At 36.3% G+C, this 22,477-nt stretch overlaps 1 protein-coding gene and 1 pseudogene across 1 annotated transcript in view; both read left to right on the plus strand.

Annotated features, from left to right (window-relative positions):
* Nucleotides 1-22,477, plus strand: part of CORIN (corin, serine peptidase) — a 216,063-nt gene that overhangs the window by 16,097 nt on the left and 177,489 nt on the right. The window lies entirely within an intron of this gene.
* Nucleotides 13,050-13,159, plus strand: LOC113619339 (uncharacterized; annotated as a pseudogene).

Here is a 22,477-nt window from a genome sequence, read left to right on the forward strand (position 1 = left end):
TTTTCTTTGTGGTCCTTATTATTATTTTTTTAATTTTATTGAAGTATAGTTGATTTACAGTACAGTGTTAATTTCTTCTGTACAGCAAAGTGATTCAGTTATACATATATATATATATATTCTTTTTCATATTCTTTTCCATTATGGTTTATCACAGGATATTGAATATAGTTCCCTGTGCTACACAGTAAGACCTTGTTGTTTATCTCTCTGTGGCCCTTATAAATAGCTGACAAGGTATGCAGGACAGACCATTTTTCAAGGTATGAAATTGAGGCTTAGGGAAATTAAGTTGATGTATCCGGTGTCACTTATTTACTAATTGGTAGCCATGGAATTGGGATTCAGGTCTTGGGACTCCTAGATCAGCGTTCTTTCAAGTATTTCATGCTTCCTTATTTAATTTCATTGCTTTCTTTTCAGTAGCAGGAGCATTTCTGAGCAAATTTTAAGCTCCAGGAGAGTAATGTATTTTGTTTACTGCTTTATAGCCAGTGCTCAACAAAATATTTGTTGAATGAATAAATAAATGAACTACAGTCATTTCAAAAATTTAATATCTGACCTCTTTTTTATTGGTGATGCCAAATCACACTTCTCACTTGATATTTATTTAACCAATTTTACTTAAAGTATAATTTAATGCTTATTTCTCTACTAACACCTAGCAGAGAATTTACTTTTATTCCTTTTTTAAAAAAATATTATTCTCTAATTAAAGTGTCATTCTAAATTTCTGGCATATGTAAAAGCTTTTTGAGTCCACTCTAGTCCAAAACTACAGTGGCGAGACATTCTGTCCTTCTCAATATCCTGGGTAGAAAACGAAGGGGAGAACTCCTGGCAAAAAGTACCAGGAAATAGCCTTTCCTTAAGACGCTTCCTTTTGGAGGTCCTTAATATCATGCCAAAGCACAGAATACTGCAGTTTGTAAAGTTTTAGCCAGATGCCTCCTAGGTTACACTGTGTGGCAGAGCTTTGTAAATGTGAAATAGGCTTTATGTGACATCTGTTACATCTGGAGTTTCATTAGTTACATTTTGAAAACCAGTTGTAATATGGAAAGGAAAAAGGCCCATAGCTAGCTTTCATGCTGTATCTCAGCAAGGGATTTTCCTAGGTTGCATTCTGTGTTTAGATTTTTATTTTCATCTTTTCTTCTTATATATTTTATAAATATTTAAGCATAAATTGAATTTTAAGGAGAGGGAAAAACTCTTTGACCAACCAATAGCTTTTGGGTTAAAAATAATATGGCACAAAATAAAATAGCCTAGAAACTCTAATCAGGAATTAAAGTGACATGAGAGTGGGCTAATGTGCTGAAAGCATAAAGTGTTTTGTTCTCTCATTGTGCTCTTTGATGACCAGCTCCTAAACCTTCTATATCAGATGAAAACACATCATACCTCTCATTTACTTACAGAAAGCTTTTTGAGGTATAATCCACGTACCATTAAATTTGACCTCTAATACATATAATTCAGTATTTTTAAAATGTATTCACAGAGTTGTGCAACTATCACCACTATCTAATTTTAGAACATTTTCATCACTGCAAAAAGAAATGCTGTATCCATTATTCCTCATTTCCCCTCTCCCTCAGCCTGTGTCCAAAACTAATCTACTTTCAGTCTCTATAGATTTGCCTGTTCTGAACATTTCATATAAAGGGCATCATACAATAAATGTGTGGCTTTTGTGACTGGCTTTTCATATTTTTCTTGGATATAGGCACCGCCCTGGCCTTCTAGTATCCCAGGGAATATGTCAGAGCTTTTCAAAGGCCTCTTCAGACATCTCATTCCCTAGTTCTTCCTTTTAAGTGTTTTGGTCAGCCTCTTATTTACAACAGGTATCCTTGCCTCAGGTAACTGTGATGTTAAACAATTGCCACAGATTGTTTTCCACACGTACCCTGGGGATGGAACTTTTTGCAAAGAGAAAGCTCTGAGATCAAGTAAAGACAAGTACTGAGAATGGATCCTTTCCGGGGAGCTTCTAGACAAGTTGAATGGTGATAATTCTCTGGGGGTGGCTTTTTGGGGAGCTTCAGACCCATTCTTCCCCCTAGGTTGCTGGTTTTTATAGATACCATGGTTGCAAGCTCATTGGTTTTCAAGGCTCCTGTAGAACTGAGGAGAGGGTGATGGGAATATGGCAAGTTAAAATGTTACAAAGTGGGACTTACCTGCTGGCGCAGTGGTTAAGAATCTGCCTGCCAATGCAGGGAACACGGGTTCTATCCCTGGTCCAGGAAGATCCCACATGCTGTGGAGCAGCTAAGCCCCGTGCGCCACAACTACTGAACCTTCACTCTAGAGCCCGCGAGCCACAGCTGCTGAGCCCGTGTGCCACAGCTACTGAAGCCCGCGTGCCTAGAGCCTGTGCTCCGCAACAAGAGAAGCCACAGCAATGAGAAGCCCGCGCACCGCAACGAAGAGTAGCCCCCGCTCACCACAACTAGAGAAAGCCCGCGCGCAGCAACGAAGACCCAACGCAGCCAATAAAAAACAAAAATGAAAACAAAAAACGCTACAAAGCTCATAGTTCTCACTGTGATTCAGCCATTTTTCTTGAACAAATGTTCCTCTGCTGCAAGCCTTTGGTTAAATTCCAAAGTTCTGAAAAATCTGATTTTGATATTTTTTTCCCAGTGTTTTTACTATTTCTATGGAGGAACAGAGTTTTGGAGGGTCTTATCGTGCCATTCTGGAAGTATTTCCTACCCCTCGATCAGTTTTACCTTCCTTATCTACTCTACTGCTTCTTTTTCATTTCCTCCAACATTGGGAATTGGTTTTTCTTCTTTCTGTAATGAATAAATATGATCATATTATATATATTATTTTAAAACGGAAGACTTTATCTCCTTTTTTTTTGCATAAATCACTTCAATTCTTCTTCCTTTTGCATCATATTACCTTATTTCTGCCCACAGTTAGCCCATCTTAACAACCTGGTGTGTATGATTTTACAGTTTTCTCCATGCTCATAAATTATATATAAACATATGTACACAAACTTGTATACAGAATGACATACACATAGAGGTGTTTTTGTTTTTCAAAAAATGAGATCACATTTATTACGTACAGTTTTCTACATAATGTTTTTCTCACTCAAGGACACTTCATGTAAATATCTCTAAGACAATGATTTAGCTCTAATTCATTATTACAGTGATTAAATAGCCTTCCATACTCTCATTATACCATAATTTATTTCAACCACTCTTCTAACAATTCTTCACCTTGTATTTATTTTTTTTCCTCAATGAATTATACAGTCCCTGAAGATAAAATGACTTGGATTGACAGTGAAACTGTCTAAATAGCAGTGATTTATTAGCACTGATAACTCGGTACCAAAATGCCCTGAACACATACTCCGAATTTGCTGCCTGTAGAAAGCTTGTATACCAATCAGAAACCTTAAGATTATTCTTTCTTCCTAGTTTTCTGCTTTTAACACAGTATTTCTATTAGCTTGTAAGTGAGTTCTGCGAGAATACGAAGCTAAGAGGATCAGAGCAAGTCCTGAAGTTTTACTTGGGTTACTATTTATCAGGAAACTATCCAAGGATGGAATATGGGGAGAGGGGCTCTAATTAGACATCTGAAATCAGATAAAGTCCCTTCTCCTTTTTCCCTGACATTTTCTAATCCTGTCCAGAGTGGAATCCTGGATGTCTTAATTATATTCTTCTTAAGTCAGTTATGCTGTTCTCAGATTCATGTACCCACCTCTCTACATTACTGACTGCAGATTATTGTGCGGTTTAGAGGGGGAATCTGTGCTTATATGTGTGAATGACATCATTCCTCTGTTGTTTTTTGGACAGTATTTCTTCATCTGGGGGCTGAGGGACCTCAGTTTTTTCTGGGGGACCCAAGAATTCTTTATAAGAACTTCTTAAATGTATGCTTTCATTTCAATGGTAATAAAAAAATAATGCACACCTACTCTTGATAACCTGGATAACCATCTTATAACAAGTACTGAGATAAAATTTTGGTGACTGTATTTGTGTTTCTATTTTTGATAAAGTTGCTGCTAAGCTGTATTTCTTAGACATTTGCTAGCCATCGAGAGAGGAACAGAGGCAGATTTGGTAGTCTTCTCAATTGCAGAACTAAAGTATGTACTGGCATGTTGTACAAAGGACGCCTTTGTGGCAGTTAAAATAGAGAAAAACAGACTTACTCAGCGGGGATACATGGTAGCATAAGCTTCCTAAATACAGGAGAACTTGTGCTTCAGGAGTTAGCACCATATTCATGGTGTCTTAGCAGAACACTGTTAATATTAATTCATTAATGTAATTAATTTAAATCTTATTAGTTTTGTAGTTTCATTTATGTTTAATTTATACATATTGATTTCATTGTGTGTTAGACCTATAGGTATAAAGGGGTTTGTGTTTAATTTTATGTATACCTGCATAATTTCTTCCTGTGAAAAAGCCTGTATGATTGATTCTTCAACTTGTGAAATACTGCTTTAGGGTACCTGAGTTCTAGCTGTTTTTGTCACATCCTCAGGAAAAACAGTGATGCTCTATAGCAGAGCTTCTTAGCTTTTTTGTGCCAAGTACTGCTTTGACAAACTGGTAAAGCTTATAGGTGCCTTCTCAGAATAACGTTTTGGTGCTTAAAACACATTGCACAGAATCAAAAAGAAAGGCAATTTTATTAAAATCTAGTTATCAAAATATTGGAAATATAAATTCATGATATAGTAATACATGTATTTATTTATTAACATATTAAATAATGATATCAGCCTAGGTCAATACCTGTAATTTTATAATATGGATGAGCATACATAATATTTTGAAATGTCTGTAATAACTCTGTTGATATGAAAATAGCTATGATTTCTAAATAGTTTTTCTGATTGTTGCCTACATTGATAAGCATTTAAGTATGCTAAATTTCAACTGGAGGTTAATGGAAATAGAGATGCTATTTTTCTCCCATCCAATCTAATTTCTTCATAGACAGCAATTTTCTTTTTTTTTTTTTTTTTTTTGCTGTACGCGGGCCTCTCACTGTTGTGGTGTCTCCCGTTGCGGAGCACAGGCTCCGGACGCACAGGCTCAGCGGCCATGGCTCACGGGCCCAGCCGCTCCGCGGCATGTAGGATCTTCTCGGACCGGGGCACAAACCCGCGTCCCCTGCATCAGCAGGCGGACTCTCAACTGCTGCGCCACCAGGGAAGCCCAGCAATTTTCTTTTAATTGAAGTATAGTTGATTTACAATATTGTGTTAGTTTCAGGTATACAGCAAAGTGATTTGGTTATATATACATATATATATATATATATATGCATATATACATTATTTTTAATTCTTTTCCACTATAATTTATTATAAGATATTGAATATAGTTCCTTGTGCTATACAGTAAATTCTTGTTGTTTATCTATTTTATGTATGGTAGTGTGCATCTGTTAATCCTATACTCCCAATTTATCCCCCCCCCCACCTCTTCTCCTTTGGTAACCATAAGCTTCTTTTCTATGTCTGTGAGTCTGTTTTGTAATTAAGTTCATTTGTACTATTTTTTAGATTCCAGATATAAGTGATATCATATACGGTTGTCTTTCTCTGACTTACTTCACTTAGTATGATAATGTCTAGGTCCATCCATGTTGCTGCAAATGACATTATTTCATTCTTTTTCATGTCTGAGTAATATTCCATTGTATGTATATGTATATACATATATACTTATAGATATGTATCTATACACATATATATATACACCACATCTTCTTTATTCACTCATCTGTAAATGGACACAGGTTGCTTCCATATCTTGGCTATTGTAGATAATGCTGCTATGAACATTGGGGTGCATATATCTTTTTGAATTAGAGTGTTCATCTTTTCTGGATATATGCCCAGGAGTGGGATTGACAGCAAAAATTTTATGTATAAGCCCATTGAGGTCTTTGGATTATAATTAAGGACACGTGCTTTAGAGGAAACGGGTGGGTTTTCTTTTTCTTTTGTTTTCTTTTTGTAACTGGGAGAGTCTGAGGACTGCCTAAACTACTTCATTAGGAATTTGCTACTCCAAAATTTACTGTAGTCATGACCCTGGACACCATCCCTTATGTGCTCTGCTGGCCACCAGTGTTAGACTCCAAGGTTCAAGTATAGTTGGTTGCCCTCTCTATATGCTAAATCATATTCTTTCGGCTTAAAGAACAGTTATGAGATTCAGACGTGGGCTCTGGCTAATATCAATATCTAAGCAAGAACAAGTGAAGCATTTAAATAATTGTTGCCTGCTTATCTGGTTGGCATGGTAGCATTCTAATAAGGACCTGCATAATTCTTGGGAGAGGGAGAAAGGAAATTTGAATGTAGTTATGGAGTCTCTCTTTTTTTCTCCCCACTCTCCTTTTCTTCTTCCTCATTGCATCTGTAGATGACTCTGTCCCTGGGATGTATTGGGTTCCTCCCAGAGAGAGCGAACTCAATCATTTGCAGAGCTAGGCTTTTGAAAGGGATAATGGAGCAGTACCTGGTTTGCTCTCCTTTAGCTTCAGTCCCATTCCTCCCATTGCAAAGATTTTTGGGCAAGACTTCCAGACCCCTTCTCCAAAATGAATCCCGCAGTACCCCCCAGGTGACATCTTCCCCCAAAGGTAATGTGCCTATAATACATTATTATAGCAAACAAGAGTCAGAGTTAAATTGTCACATCAAAAAGGTTTTTGGCTCAAAACTTTCTTCTCCAGATTCATTATCACAGGTTCCTCTTGAGGAAGAACAGCCCCATACACTTGATCCATGTACAGAAAAAAAAGAAAAAAAAAACGGTAGCAGATAATAGCATTGCAGAAACAGTCCTGATCAAATTCAAGGGCAAAAATGATCTTTTTTAAAACAAATTATTTTTATTTTTTGCTGCGTTGGGTCTTTGTTGCTGTGCGCAGGCTTTTCTCTAGTTGTGGCAAGCAGGGGCCACTCTTCGTCGCAGTGCGCAGGCTCCTCATTTGGTGGCCTCTCTTGTTGCGGAGCATGGGCTCTAGACGTGCGGGCTTCAGTAGTTGTGGCTCGTGGGCCCTAGAGCGCAGGCTCAGTAGTTATGACGCATGGGCTTTGCTGCTCCGCGGCATGTGGGATCTTCCTGGACCAGGGCTCGAACCCTGTCCCCTGCGTTGGCAGGTGGATTCTTAACCACTGCCCCACCAGGGAAGCTCCTAAAATGATCTTTTAAAAGCCAGATTCTCACATAAAAGTTTTTTTAAAATGTGTAATTTACTTTACTCTGTGGTTCTGAAAGAAAACCAGCACTGTATATATTCTTTTGCCTGAATCTTTCAATTTGCTATCACAGGCTTTTGGTCTTTGTACAATTTTGTGCTGAGAGCAAGAAACCCATCAGCGGGAATCTGTTTGCTGTTACTTGTGTCTTTGAAGAATATGCCTTTTCACTTACTTGTAGTTGGAATGAGTATGGTAATGACTTTTCCAAGCCAAAAGTTTTGCAACAGTTCACATTTGATGCAAACTATTCCTTGTCTCTTAGTGTTAACTTCTTTTATTCTTCTTTTTTGCTGCTCTGCATCATTAACCTAATACCTACATGTGGTGTTTGAATTGATTAGATTCACAGTACTTGTTTATGATTGTATTAATTGGTGTAAACTCACTCTGACATATATGTACTCTTCCAAGTTTTGTGAGACATCTCAATTTCTGAGAGGCTAGGTTAATATTCTAAGAAGCACCATTCGCTCCTAAGCAGCTACTTATTGGGTGCCAAGCTCTGGGGTTTGGCTCTGTAGACTCTAATGGTGGGTCAGTTAGAAGTCCTGTCCTCAAGTAGTCAGTTGTCTAGTAACTGCCTTGAGACCTGAATGTGTTATTTATAACTTGAGAAATTCTGTAAGAGAGGTTCAGAGCCCGAAGGAAACATGATTCATTTCAATTCTTAATTCTTTAAAAGACAAGATTGCTAATTCATACTATTTCTAGTCTATAATAAATATATCATTTTTCTAAACATCATCAAGTTTTATTTACAGTTATAAAAGTTTTATTTTAAAGGTCTGTCTTAGAGTTTCCATTTTTAATCAGATTATAGTTTAATTCTTAGATTTAAAAACTTATTCATAATATAATTATCTTAGATAAGCTGAGCAGAGCCTTTTGTTTTCAATTTTATGGGAAGGCCCACCATGCTTTTATAGGTACTAATGAGAATTTTATCACCTCAGGAAGTGGGAGTTCTGGAATTCTACAATTCCCTCCTTGAAATTACTTTCCAATTCTTCCATTGTTTATTAAGTAATCAAAGGCAGAGAGTTTGTTTCTGCTGCGGTTCTGTGTTTACAGATGTGCACTGGACAAAGGCCTTTAGGATATACATTTCAGGAGACTGATTTATGATGATCTGATGGCTATTAAGCCACAGTAACTATGTTACCATATTATGTGTCCTTGAAAGTCAACAAAAAATAGAAAAAATAATATGGGAGGGTTGCCTTGGGAGAGAAATGAAGACCTTAAATCAAGAGTCTTTGCTTATTCTAGAGTTTGGGGGTTGGCCAAGTGGTCATTTTCCAGCCAATCACGAGAGGCAGTAAGGCAGGTAATGTGTGGGGACACATCTAGCACCATCAGTGTTCAAGTAGGGCCCTGTCACCCCTTCCTTCTTTCTTATTTCTCCCTTTTGGAATGGGAATGTCTCTCCCATGCCTGTCCCCCGTTTTGTTTTAGAATCACATAATTTGTCTTGTTTCACAGGTTCACAGCTGAAGGGGAATTTTGCCTCAGGGTGAACCATACCTTGAGTCTCAGCCATATATGGTTTAGATGACATTTAGATGAGACTTTGGACTTTAGACTTTGATGCTGAAATGATTTAAGACTTTCTGAGCCGTTGGGATGGAGTGAATATATTTTACATGTGAGAAGGACAATGAATTTTGGGGGCCAGGGTTAGAATATTATCAATTGAATGTTTGTATCCCTCAAATATTCATATGTTGAAGTCCTGGCCCTTAATATACTGTCGTCCATTTTTATATCTTCTCTGGAAAAATGTTTATTCAAATCCTCTGCCTATTTTAAAATTGGATTATTTAGGGGTTTTTTGCTGCTGAGTTGTGTGAGTTCCTTATATATTTTGACGATTAACCCCTTATCAGATACATGATTTGCAGATATGTTCTCCTATTCCGTAAGTTGTCTTTTCAAGCTTTTTAGTTTGATATAGTTCCACTTGTTTGTTTGGCTGTTGTTGCCTGTACTTTTGGCATTTTATTCAAAAAATCTTTGCTAAGACCAGTGTCGAGGAGCTTTTTTCCTATGTTTTCTTCTAGGGGTTTTATGGTTTCAGGTCTTCCATTTAAATCTTTAATCAATTTCAAGCTTCCATTAAGTAGACTTATATTGGGGTTGTTATTTTGAAGCTATTGTTTGCACATTATAGGGGAAAGCAAATAAGTATTTATATTCATGTTTTCAGGAACCAACATTTTCAACATAAGAGAAAAAAGGTACAAATATAAAGACAAATAAATTAAAACCCTATAATCTTAATTTTGAATTGGTAATATCGGTATAAACTCAGTATTTTTTCCTCCTTTAAAAATACATACCAGTTTGTCTCTGTTCACCAAAAAAGCCTGGAAGAAGTGACAACCCATGAGCAGAGAACACATTTGATGCCCAGTTCTTGAAGAATTCTATTAAACTTATTAACTTAAATAGTTTATATCTTGATGTCTGTCATTCTGAGGTCATAATGAAATATGGTTGCCCTTTTCATATGCAGACTCAGTTATTCCTTCATTTCAGGAAAACAAATTTATAGCATCTTTCAAGGTTTTTCTCTTCCACTTTTGGGTTCTTGGATTCAGAGGAACATTTTTCTGTTAACTTGCTGTCTTCCTTATACATATATCTTCTTAATTGTGCTCATAATGATTATCCTAAGTTTCTTTAATTTTTATTATTTCTAAATACTTTTACTGTTAATATTTTTAGTGTTATAGCCTCATTTTCTTTTATTCCAATGTTTTTTCTTTTGTCTTTGAGTTCTTGTTTGGTTAAACTCATTTTCTTGTTGCTTTCTTATAATATATAAAATTTTTAAAGGTTTGTGTTTTTTGTTTCTGGGTTATAATTTCTTTCCTATGGGTTGTTTTTTTTTAAAAAAAAATCTTTATTGGAATATCATTGCTGTACAATGGTGTGTTAGTTTCTGCTTTATAACAAAGTGAATCAGCTATACATATATCCCCATATCTCCTCCCTCTTGCGTCTCCCTCCCACTCTCCCTATCCCACCCCTCTAGGTGGTCACAAAGCACCGAGCTGATCTCCCTGTGCTATGCGGCTGCTTCCCACTAGCTATCTAGTTTACGTTTGGTAGTATTTATAAGCCCATGCCACTCTTTCCTATGGGTTTTTAATCAGTCTTTTGTTCTTCTTCCCCCTCTTCCTCTTAATCCATCATATGTTGGAAAAATGTACAACCATTAAAAATGATGTTGTGGAAGAATACATACTGATATGTAGAAATATCCAAGGCCTATTAGTGAGTGAATAAGCAGGCTACTAAATAATATGTACATTGAATATGTACAGTGCATTGTAATGTTAAATATATTCATGTTATGTTAAGTATATATGATATATAGTATGAAAGAAAAAAAGCCTAGTGAAATAAGTCAAATTTATTATGTGCCAAGTATTGTACTATATACCTTACATGAACACCTCATTAAGTAGATACTGTTAATACCCGCATGGTACAGTAAAGAAATTAATGTTGAGAGAGTTTAAATATCATCTGTAAAGGCAGTGAGTAAGGAAGCTGGAAGTTGTGTTTAGGTCGTTTGACTTCAGTAATGATATATATCCAAATGTTTACAGTGGTTATTTCTGAGTCATAGTACTATAGGTAACTTTTTATATTCTTCTTTGCACTACTCTGTATTTCCCACATCTTTCACCTTTCACAAGCACCTATGGCCTTGTAATAATATAAATAGCTATTAAAGATTCTAAACAGTACTATGTACAGACTGAATAATGATATCACCATTATAATTGTTTTAACATAAATTTCCACTTCTGCTTACCTCATTTCATAACTAAATTACATAGGCAGTTTTGCATATCTTATAATAATATAAAATCTTAATTATGATTTACATAGGATATGTAGGCAACAAATATGTAGTTTAAAATTCTGAAATCAGAATAATTCAATAATACAATTTAACTTAAATTATATCATTTTCTCTCTTATTTCCTTTGTGCATCCAAGATGTAGGGTTTCTTTCTTTCTTTCTTTCTTTTTTCAAATTTCAAAATTTGGAGGATACTCTTATTTTTCTCTAAGTTTTTGAGGAAGTGAGGCAGTAAGCCCTAGGTTTCTGGTTTCTATAAGAATAAATAGATACTGTAGCCAGTGGTTCTCAACATCCAAAATTTAATGAAGTGTTTAAACAAAGAAGGCTGTTACACTCTTTTCAAATATTACGAAAGATTTCAAGTATACATAATATAATAATCACCATAATTTCTTGCATCCTGCTTCTTCCTTCTGGGTTAAATTCTCTCCTTAATTAAATATACTCCTTGGAAGTTCTTTCAGTGGAGGCTATTCCAGTTTTTATTTGTCTAAAATTATCCTTATTTCACCCTCAATACTATTGTTTAACTAGGTACAGAATTCTAGACTGACAATCTTTTTTCACTCATCCACTTAAAGAATTTATTTCACACTTTTCTGTACTCATGATGCTATCAGAAATTTTAATGCAAATTTAATTTTTGTTTCCTTGTAGACAACTTGGATTTTGTCTTTGGCTGCTTTAAAAATTATTATTTTTTGCCTTTCTGGTTTCACTGTAAGGGATATATTGTAGATTTCTTTTTTTTTAATTGAAGTATAGTTAATTTATAACATGTTAGTTTCAGGTGTACAGCAGAGTGATTCAGTTCTCTCTCTCTCTCTCTCTCTCTCTCTCTCTCTATATATATATATATATATATATACACACACACACATATGATATTTACTCTTTTTCACATTCTTTTCCATTATAGGTTATTATAAGATATTAAATATAGTTCCCTGTGCTATACAGTAGTCCTTGTTGTTTAACTGTTTTATATATAGTGGTGTGTATATGTTAATCTCAAACTCTTAATTTATCTCTTTCCCTCCCACCCCTGCTATCCCCTTTGGTAGCCATAAGTTTTCTATGTCTGTGAGTCTATTTCTGTTTTGTAAATAAGTTCATTTATATCAATTTTTAAAGATTCTACATAGAAGTGATATATGATGTTTGGATTTCTCTGTCTGACTTACTTCACTTAATATGATAATCTCTAGGTCCATCTATGTTGCTGCAAATGGCATTATTTCATCCTTTTCAGTGGCTGAGTAATAGTCCATTGTATATATGTATACCACATCTTCTTGTACCGTTCATCTTTTGATAAACACTTAGGTTGTGTCCATGTCTTGGCTATTGTAAATGGTGCTGCTATGAACATTGGGGTGCATGTACCTTTTTGAATTAGAGTTTTCTCTGGATATATGCCCAGGAGTGGGATTGCTGGATCATACGGCAACTCTATTTTTAGTTTTTAAAGGAACATCCATACTGTTCTCCATAGTGGCTATACCAATTTACATTCTCACCAACAATATAGAAGGGTTCCCCTTTCTCCACACTCTCTCCAGCATTTATTATTGTAGATATCTTTTTATATATCTTGTCTAGAAGGTGTGCTTCTTGAATCTGAGGATTCAGATCTTTCTTCAGTTTGGGAGAGTTCTCAGCTATTAATCCTATGAATATATCCTCACTCCTGATTTTCTATTCTCTCTTTCTGGATCTCTAATTACTCTTATGTTGGACATTCTCATCCATCCTCTATAAATCTCTGTGCTGAATTCTGGTGTATTTTCTCAGATTTATTCTTTAATTCTCTAGTTCTCTCTTCAGCAGTATCTAATATTCTATTTTAATCTATTCACTGAGTTTTAAATTATAATGTTCAGCTTTGTGCAGTGGCAGTATCATAGCCAATGAGGTTTATCCAAGGCATGATTATTGCTAATTAAATTATCTTCATACATATTTTTCATTTCTAGAGGTTCTATTTGGTTTCTTTTTGAATCTTCTAGTTCTTTATTTATAGTGTGTCATTTTTTTCAAATGGTTTTAATTACTACCTTTTTGTCTTTAGTTATTTTATTCATACTTGTTTCTATAGCCTCTGTCAGATTGTTCAATTGTTTGAAGTTCTCAGACTTCAATTATTGCTGCTGGTTGTGACTAATGATTATTATTATTCCTTCCCCTAGTGAATTGTTTTCTGTTTATTTTATGACTTTAGATTATAAACTTTTTTGGATTCAGGGCATGTCACTTAGGACAATTTTGTGTTTGGTTTGACCAGTCACCCCAAGATATCACTGTCCCAGGGCCAATTTTTATGTTAACTTTTGGCTTGGGGGATTCTTGGATCACATTTGTAGTTGTAAATTCAAACCCATGGGAGCACCAGAGCTGTAGTAAGAAGCGTCCAAAGAAAGATTTTTGTCAAATCAGAGTCTAGGCAGAGTCAGACAAGCTCCCTCATCATATGGCTGAGCTAGTTGAGTTCCTGCTTTTTGTGTGTGTGTGTGGGGGGGGGGGGGCCTCGGTTCCTATTTGTACTTCCTATGGATTCAAAGCCTCATCTCTTTGTTGAGACTGATGACTTCCTCCAAGACAGGGCCATTACAATATCTGCTCATGAAATGTTCACCCATGTGCTCTTCATTCCTGTGATGTCATCTCACATACTTACTGCTCTTGTTTTCAGTTCACTGTTGCATTTCTGCAATCTTGAGATTTCCCTTTCTTTATGGAGAGTTCAGCTGTTTACATAAAAACATTTGTTTTATTTTACCAAAAATTTGTGGAGGTTTATAATGGGTGGGCTTTCAGATTACTTACTTAACAATATTTCAGAATCTTTTCTTTAAAAAAATCATTTTACACAGAAATTTTTAATCACACACAAAAGTAGAGAGACTAGTACAGTGAATGCACATGTGCCCTCTTTCACCTTATCAACATATGATCAATTTTCTCAGGATCTTTTATAAGGTGTTTTTTTTCTAGTGCCATTTGTAGTAGAGTTTAAACTTGCTCCCATAATCGAGAGTTGGGCTGCTCTCTGTATTGTTTGCACAAAGGGATTTTGATACTAACTAGTTTGTAATTAAAATACTGTACTTCATGGTTTTAGGAAAATCACCTAGAGAAAGCAAAGTCTTTATAGACCAATATGTTAAACCCTATATTAAATATTTAATTCATTATTATTAAAATTCATAATAAAAAATTTCTCAATTATAGGAAAAAATTATAGTGTCTCCAGAAACAGAATTGATTCAACATTGCCCCCTTGTGTCAGGTATTTCTTGCCTTCCATTTCACCTTTCAGAGCTCCACCTCTCTAGGTTCACATTATATCTGCCCCATTTGAATCTGGGGCAGCCTTACTCATTTTGACTCTGCTTCTTTGCTATTCCAACTCTGTACATTCATTTCCATGTTTAAACTTCCCATGTTTCTCTTTTTTGGCTTAATTTTCCCAGAGCCCTCTATTCCAGTTATTTTCATTTCCATCCTAACATGAAAAAGGCAGGGAGTGGAGATGTTTCACAATTTATATTTTTCAAGGCCAGGTTTCACACACAGTCCTATTTTTTATCATCTGACCAATGTATTGATATTATCTACTATAGTTGGTAACACTTCGGAAGAAACTAGTCCAAAATTTCTTGTTAATATCTTCTTGATAAAGAAGAAAATCTTTAATGCCCAACAAATGTCTTCAGCTTTAATCTGACCAAATTCCCCTAATCGATCCATAGTGAAGATACAATATAGTCATTAATGTTTTTTTTTTGAGAAACTCTTTATGTATCAAGGACTCAAAATGACCGACTTGTAATGGATTAGCCTTGCTGTTTACACTATAATTTAGAAGCATGTATAAGGCAGCAAATATTTCAGCACAGTAGTTGGAACACTGGCACTAGACCATGATTTCCGTCCTTGCTAACCTTGGGAGAGAAGCGGCTACTTAGAAGGACAGAGCATGGGCCCCTCACCAGTCGCGAGTGTGGGCAGTTTCCCTGGAGAAATGTGTGACTCTGCAAGTTGGAGGTGAAATGCAGTGTGCAGACACATCTGGTTTCCCAGGAAGAGGCACTCCTTTTATGCAGTGCTTGAATGTGTGGACAAAGCCAGGGTTGCTTGTGTGTTTGCTTATCTCTGCCTCTGACATGTTCAAGTCATATACAAAAACAGAAGTCCTCAGAATCAGAGGCCCCAACACTCGTAAACTGATCACCTTTAATTCTTACCAAAAGGTATAGAGAGATCCTGGGCCTGCTGCTCAAATGTCCCTATGTGGAGAGCTGTAGAGGTTCCTGGAGGGAGGACTCTTCTCTGATGATCAGCTGGCTTCCTAAGCATGCCGACCTGTGCCATTGCACAGAGCCCTGAGCATAGACAGACTCCATACTCTGTTTAATGTTATGCTGTCACCTTGTTGAAATTATTAGCAATAATAGAAATATAAATGTTATGAATGAGATAAATAAATAAAATAATATAAAAATAATGTTTGACCAAGGGACCCCTCATTTTCATTTTATCCGGAGTATGCTTAAATTATGCAGCCTGTTGTACTCCTGGGTTTTTACTGTGATGGGGCCAACTTCATTCTCCTATCTGCCCTTGAACTAAGCACAGTGCCAGGCAATGCCATGAGCTGATTGTCATTGGCCAGTCAGGACCCATACCTGGAGCTGGGGGTAGGGAAAGGCCTCCCAAACTTCATGGCTGCTATTTAGTTAAGGATGGGGAGGTAATGCTGAGGATATAACTAATAAGAACCATTCCACTCCTCCCTCCCTCTTTTTTGTTGAGTGGTTGCTCATGTTTTGCTTTCTAATATTACATTGCCTTGTCATAAGATAAAAGGTATATTTATTAAAAAGAAATAGTATGTCATATGCATTCCAAAAAATAGTACTAGAAATTTATTGTAAACATTTCCTTTTGAGGGAATTCCCTGGCGGTCCAGTGGTTAGGACTCTGCACTTCCACTGCGGGGGGCACGGGTTCTATCCCTGGTTGGGGAACTAAGGTCCCACATGCCATGGGTGTGGCCAAAAAAAAATTTCCTTTTGAGTATGTAGAACACACCGTCCTTTACGATCTTATACCCTGTAAAATCTTCCTTTGTAAATTCAGAGAATAAAAAGGTAAATGTCAGCTCAACTTGAGGCTGACTTGTTACAGATTTTAAATTTAGTGCATTCTGGGTTAAAAAGGGTTATCTGAGTGAGCATTTTATAAATCTATTAAGAATCACAATACCTAGCTGGTAGAATACAGACCTTAGTATGCAGGTTTGCCCTGTCATTTATTCTTCTGTTACTTAAGTTTTGACTGTTACTAAACCTGAAGTGTGATTCCCAATAAAACTACATAGGGCTGGGAAATCCACTGAAATCTCATTATGTTTTTGAACAGCGAAGTTTAAAACTACCCACAAGTGAGGTAATGATTTTTACAATAAACTCTGACATCAATGGACATGATGTACCACTAAGTGATTTCTTATACTCTCATCATTATAGAATTTATTTGTACCATTCTTGGTATTAAAAAACAAATAATTTTCATATGTATTAAAGTACAATTTGGCTAAATAAATAAAATAAAATAAATTGTATTAAAGTACAATTTGGCTAAATAAATAAAATGTGGTCTAATTTCAAGTTCTGATTTTTTAATTTCACAGCACCAAGCCCAGTGCCTTTATTTAATAGAGACTTAAATATTTTCTCAATGAATAACTAATGTTTTTAAACAGTGAGTGTTTTAAAAAATATTACTCAGCATTATTTTATTTTACAAGTAAGCCAAACCAATTGATGAAACCTTGAATTTTGATCCTATATATATAGGAAGAGCACAGAATGAAAGCTTAATGTCTCTGTCTCAGTATTCCTACTTACATAACATAGATACAAATCTCTCTCCCGTCTAGTTCACAGTTTCGGTGAATCACAAATGAGATAATAATAATAGCAAACACTTTTATAGTTTATCATATGTGCTAATGATAGGCATTTGTAAATACCATTTAATCCTGACACTAACCCCATAACACAGATATTTTTATCTTCATTTTACAGATGAGGAAACTGATAAACAGAGAATCTCAGTAACTTGTCAAAGGCCACATAAATAGAGACAAATAAAGGAGAATTTGAATCAGACTGTGGAACCATCATACTGAGTATGGGAAAGGTGTTTTACAAACTTGAAAGCACCATATAAATTTGAATTATTTTTATTATTCAATCATTCATAATCCTAAGATAGATAATTACATAGGGACACAATCTAGTTCTTTTAAAATTAATGAAAAATGACTGGTAGATGGAGATGTGACAGCTGAAATGTTACATCTTACTTAGTTCTATGGGATGTGAATAATCAATTTACAATAAAATATAGGCCTCTCACTGTGTCAAAGCATTGAATTTGTTGAATGAATGAGTTCCATCAAGTTATGAGCATTTAGCTACCATTTAAACATCTTAGAATCAGGTGGTATGGATGTGTGTATGAATGACAGGAGAGAATGAGATACATATTTATATATATATATCGACTGTGAAAGCTTGCAGATTGGCAAAAGACTTCACCAAGAGGCTTGAGGTTGCATTAAAAATGTTAGGTCTGGAATAAATGTAACCGTGGAGAGAACATTAAACCCTAAACCTCATGTTTCTCCTGGCAAGAGTAGCTAGTTCTTACTTAAGTCTGATAATTTACACAGCATTATCCTTGGTACTCAACTTTTTTGTGTGAGTGTAAGTTAGCAAGACATTGGCTTACCTATGCCTTGATTATGTCTATAAAGACTTTTTACAAATGTCACAGATGACTCATTAAGAAAGTGTGCCTTTTGTCTCTTTGATTTTCTCTTATGAGAAACAAAATAGTTAATATGTTCAGATTCACAGATGTTTAGAGTTAGTTAAAAAGCCAGGATCTTCATAGAGAGGTCCTGTCTGTAACTTTCTGTTCCTTCTTATCCTACTGTAACCCCCTTGCGGATCTTCCAATGTACACAATATCCTTTTAAATTGGTTTGTCCCAGAAATCCTTCTCGCAAAATGTTACTTTTCATGTGAGTTATCTAGACTAGAGAATGACCTTCATTATTTCACTCTGCTGATGTAGTCCTGACCTGGGTGGACTTCATAATACAGCCAGGAATAGACACTAAGCATTCCCAATCCAATTCGTCCCTCAGTGAGGACAGGTAACCTGTTTTTAATAGCAGATTCAGTGTTTTCTTTGAGAAGGTTTAGTGCTTACTAATCATGGAGAAGCAGCTCTATTGCTTGAATTCAAAGAGATTCATCTAAATATTTTACAATGAATGAAGTAAGTTTACGATGTTTAAAATTAATGGTATCTTGACAGAATGATACAGTAGACAGGAACAGATTATGGGATCAGCATGACTTGATTTTAATTTCAACTCTACAACTTAACATCTATGTAACCTTGAATACTTTCTCACCCTCATTGAATCTGTCTCAATATCCGTAAAATGTGAATAAAAACAGCTTTTTCATAGGCTTGTGGGAGGGTTAGATAAAATGCTGTATATAAAATACTTAGCAAACATTCAGCCTAGAAAGTACTCAAGGATTTTTTTCATCTATTTCCTTAGCTTTAAATTGTTTTATTTTACTATAAAACAATAAGTGGAAATGAAATTTAAGATGTGTTTTTTATTAAGAGGGAACTTGAATAGATACTAATGGTTTATTTAGGCTTTTACTGCAAAGTAAGCTCATCTCATCCTATCCTCTCTCTGAATCGTATTATTTTTTCTTGCTGGAGACACCAATGCTGTTGAAATATCAGTTGAACATCAGCAGTATGAGGACTTTGATAAGCTTTTTATCTCAGTTGACAAATTTGATCCTCACAACCTCTCATTCACATCATTATTGCTACTTTACAGATTAGGAGGTTTTAAGACGTGAAGTAATTTCCCCAAGGTCACACAGCCTGGTGGGTGGGACCGAGGCTCAAGGTAGATTTTGGCTTCTGTGTCTCAGTCTTGGAGTAGCTGGCTTTTACTTAACTCTCATAGCTTACAGTGTTTGAGCCTAGTCTTGGCAGCCATAGCGATCATTTTTACCCACACTTTCCTCAGAGCTCTTTGCAGCTCTGGCATAAAGGTGCTCAGCTATTCATCTTTCTCCAGCCTTTACAGCTTGTAAGCACAACTTCCTTTTTTTTCTCTGCTATGGTGAGGTCTCATGCTAGAAGAATTGAGTATGCCTAAGGATAATGGGACATTTGCCTTTTACAGGATCGAAGGGTAATTCCTGCTCTTTCACTTTCAACTACTGCACTATAGTCCAGAGTGGAGTCCAAGATAGGAATCAGTCTGGTGGAGGGAACAGTATGGGATGGTTCCCTGTGCCGTGGTAAGTTCTAGGGAACAGATTGTTAAAAATATTTGTAACAATATTAGCCATCAACATTAGTGCCCTAGGGTCTCATATATACTGGCCTTTTTCATGTCTAATTCCATCTTGTTCAATAAGAAATCTTGTAGTGAAGACATTGTTCCATTTAATCTCATTCATTCAGTGAATAACTATTGGGTGTATACTCTTTGGTATCCAGTGGTTTCTAGTCACAAGACAAGGTGTCTACTTGGATGTGGAAGGATACTGAGAATAAACACATAAATAGACAAGATCTTAACAGGCAGTCCTATTGTTATAATGAAAACAAATTAGGATCATGTTATAGTGAGGCCCAGGAGTACTTTGAATGGGATGCTTATGGGAACTTTTGCTGTCCCCCGAGAAGGCGGGTTCTCTGAAGCAGGCCTTTACTGTGGCTTCTTACCCCCGCAACTGAGCTGCTATGATTAATCTAGTGGAGGGAAGGCACTTGCTTCCCTTTGATGTTCTTATTTGATGGCTGTGAATCTGTAGTAAATATGAAATGATGACAACTTAAATATTATAATAGGAACAATGAAGACAGGATGCAACAAGCAAAATGCTTGAGCATGAATATGAATTATTGGAAATCAAAAGACTGGCATCTGAATTTTATAATACATATTGGTGCTGCTTGAATATTTAATTCTGGTACATTTCTTTTTTTTTTTTTTTTTTTTTTGCGGTACGCGGGCCTCTCACTGCTGTGGCCTCTCCCGCTGCGGAGCACAGGCTCCGGACGCACAGGCTCAGTGGCCATGGCTCACGGGCCCAGCCGCTTGGCGGCATGTGGGATCTTCCCAGACCGGGGCACGAACCCGCGTCCCCTGCATCGGCAGGCGGACCCTCAACCACTGCGCCACCAGGGAAGCCCTGGTACATTTCTTAAGGAAGGAGTTCACTTTCAAAACTAATAGTCCTTTGTCCTGTCCTAGTAAGAATAGATTTATTGTGATATTATTCTCTCCTTAAAGAGGCACATCTGCTTCTTTGTTTCTTGCTGAGCATTAGGACTATGACTATGTATATCAATGCCAGACAATATTTATTTGTGTTTGTTTTTTGTCTCGCCTGACTAGACTATAAGCTCCATAAGGGCAGGGACTTTGTTTTGTATCATGTCATTTGCTCTGCACCTAGAGCAGTGCCTGACACAGAGTAGGAGCTCAATAAGTATTTGTTGAATGAGTAGTAAAAAAGACCCCACCTGCCTCCATGGATCTCATTGGGCCCCACTGAGGGTGGTAGAAATTCAGGGGAGGGGCTTCCCCGGTGGCACAGTAGTTAAGAATCAGCCTGCCAATGCAGGAGACACGGGTTCGAGCCCTGGTCCAGGAAGATCCCACATGCTGCAGAGCAACTAAGCCCATGAGCCACAACTACTGAGCCTGCGCTCTAGAGCCCATAAACTACAACTAGTGAGCCCATGTGCCACAACTGCTGAAGTCCGGTGCCTAGAGCCCGTGCTCCTCAACAAGAGAAGCCACTGCAATGAGAAGCCCGTGCACCACAACAAAGAGTAGCCCCTGCTCACTGCAACTAGAGAAAGCCCATGCACAGCAGTGAAGACCCAACGCAGCCAAAATAAATAAATAAATTTAAAAATAAATAAGTAAAAATAAAATGAGCAGTACTGTGTCACAATAACTTTAACAAAAAAAAAGAAAAATTCAGGGGAGACAATGTCTTCAACTATAATGTTTGGATTATGGACACAGCTGTTGATGGAAAGAGACTTGGATTTGGGTTAGGATGACTTGAGTTGAATTTCAGCTTTGACATTATTAACTGTGTGAATCTTTAACTTAAAAATTTTTTTTATTGAAGTATAGTTGATTTACAATGTTGTGTTAGTTTCAGATGTACAACAAAGTGATTCAGTTATGTATGTGTGTGTGTGTTTTATATATATATATTTTCAAATTCTTTTCCATTACAGATTATTACAAGATATTGAATATAGTTCCCTGTGCCATACAGTAGGTCCTTATTGTTTATTTTATGTATAATAGTGTATATATGTTAATCCCAAATTCCTAATTTGTCCCTCCCCACCTTTTCCCCTTTGGTAACCATAAGTCTTTTTTTTCTGTGTCTGTGAGTCTATTTCTGTTTTGTAAATAAGTTCATTTGTATCAATTTTTTTTAGATTCCACATGTAAGTGATATCATATATTTATTTTCCTCTGTCTGACTTACTTCACTTATCATGATAATCTCTAGATCCATCCATGTTGCTGCAAATGGCATTATTTCATTCTTTTTTTATGGCTGAGTAATTTTCCATTGTATCTATACTACATCCTCTTTATCCATGCCTCTGTTGTTGGATATTTAGGTTTAGCTGTGTGCATCTTGTGGGAAATTACTTAACCTTGTTTCCTCAGCTGTGAAACTGAGTAACTTGCGAGGAGGGCAAATGAGCCAATGTATGTGGAAGGGCCAAGAACAATGCCAGGAGTGTTACAGTTTTACAGTAAATATTGAGGGCAAAAATATTCAGATAAAAGTGGGAGATATAACCATAAAAGGCTGGGATTTAAACTGTAGAGGTGGGAATAAAAGATATCATCTGGGAAAACAACAACAAAATTTGACAGACCGGATGGCAGAAATGAAAAAGAAAACGTGTGAAGAGGCCAACCCTGCCATGACTTTCTTCCCAAACCACTGAAAAGGGCTGTGTACAGAGAACTCTCCTTTACAACCCCATCGAATTCTCAGGATGTGGAAGTAAGACAAATGTAGAAGCCTCCACGAGGAAATCCTGTGAAGCAAATTCATGAGTTAAAATAAGTCAGTTTAGCTAAGTTAGGGCAAACCAACCATGCTCTGTTAAAATATTGCCTCCTGTTACAGTGGAAT

This window comes from Aethalodelphis obliquidens, unplaced genomic scaffold, assembly GCF_003676395.1.
Source record: "Aethalodelphis obliquidens isolate GAN/ISIS:26980383/991018 unplaced genomic scaffold, ASM367639v1 scaffold6, whole genome shotgun sequence".
Lineage (NCBI taxonomy): Eukaryota > Metazoa > Chordata > Mammalia > Artiodactyla > Delphinidae > Aethalodelphis > Aethalodelphis obliquidens.